Source organism: Cyprinus carpio, chromosome B8 (genome assembly GCF_018340385.1).
Source record: "Cyprinus carpio isolate SPL01 chromosome B8, ASM1834038v1, whole genome shotgun sequence".
In the NCBI taxonomy this organism is placed as follows: domain Eukaryota; kingdom Metazoa; phylum Chordata; class Actinopteri; order Cypriniformes; family Cyprinidae; genus Cyprinus; species Cyprinus carpio.
In genome coordinates this window covers 3,917,827-3,919,486 of record NC_056604.1, presented here as the reverse complement: position 1 = coordinate 3,919,486, position 1,660 = coordinate 3,917,827, and positions in this window count along the sequence as shown.

The window sequence follows — 1,660 nt, the reverse complement described above, 5'->3', positions numbered from 1 at the left end:
TTAAATATCTTTCCAAAAAAAGGACACCAAATGACCAAATATAAGAGGTCCAACTGTTACATTTATGCACACCAAAGCACACATTAAAAAAAAAAAATACTGAGAAAACCTTTCAGAACATATGTATAGTATATCACATGTACAGTAGACAAGTACAAGGACCACATGGAGGAACCAAAAAACTAAACCAGCCGCCTATAGCTGACTGTATATTCCTACCCAAAATAAACACATCCATTCAGAATAAATAAACAAGCAACATACACATGACAAATCAATATATTGTCCTACTATGGAAACAACGCCAGTGTACTGAAATGAATGTATTGAAATGTGTCTGTTCACATAAAAATAAATGCACGTATGATTTTTGATTAATCACATGTGTGTTAAAGCGGGATAGTTCACCCGTACCATTCTTACAATTAACTCACAAATCTCAAGCCATCCAAAGTGTAAAGACTTTCTTTCAGACGAATCCAATTCGAGTTATATTTAAAACGTCTTGGTTCTTCCAAGCTTTATAAATTTTAAAGGAAGCCAGATTTCAAGTCCCTAATAAAAAGCATCCATCCATCTACAAATGCACCACATAAATTTGGGGGTGAATAAAGGCCTCCTTGTAGCTTAATCAATGTGTTTGTGTAAAAATATATATATATATTTTAAACTTTTGTGTGTGGAGACTTAAGAAACTAATACATGCTGATAGAGATTCTGAGAAGTCCATGTATTTACATTAAATCCAAGTGTTATTGAGATCTTACCTGAAGTCAATGACTTCAAAATGTGTCTCTATTCATAATGATAAGCTCTACTTCAAAAAAGTAAAAAAAAATTTATATTTCATGGTAGTGATCGGTCTCATATATATATATATATAAACAGGTTTCATTTCTTTTATATTAAAAAATGTTTTTGGTAAACTTTGTGGTATATTTTATATGTAATACCATTGAAAGTATTTCTAACCATGTGAATCAGCTGAGTCTGGATTTGTATATGAAGTTGAACTGCACGTATTGTTCTTTGTATCACTATTTCAGAATTATCAGTATGACACTTTGAATCTAGTGAGGAAGAAGTCCAAAATCGAGACATTGACTAGATCATTTAAAGGTCAGGTGTTATTAGCTTATAGCCAGATGACTACTTATGTCTAGAACAACAGTATATAAGATAGACTCTGCTAATAGGTTTGAATTTCTGAGACTGGGCCCTCTACCTTTTCAGCTACCTCCTCTTTCTTTTGGCTTCACTCGACAACTCTAGACTCAGACTTAGAACTCTTACAGGCTTTTATTCAAATTCAGATACCTTTGAAACTGTGATACTTTGATACTTTTATATTTTGATACTTTAATATTTTAATATTAATATGTTTTTTGATTTAAACAAATAACTGTTACGTTTTACTTACAATTTTACTAATGTTGATTAACATTGGGGGCCAATCCATCATAAATGGATTGTTATTAAAAATCTACAAATTGGGTTTACATTTTCATATTTAAAGGGGAATATCAAGAACTTTATTTCCCCAAATTATGATTTGTGGTTTCTGTTCTCTATATTCTTTTTTAAAAAATTTACCTATTATTACACCTTGACCGCCTGAATTGATTAAATTTTGCATCAGTTTTAAAGGAGGCACCGCTGG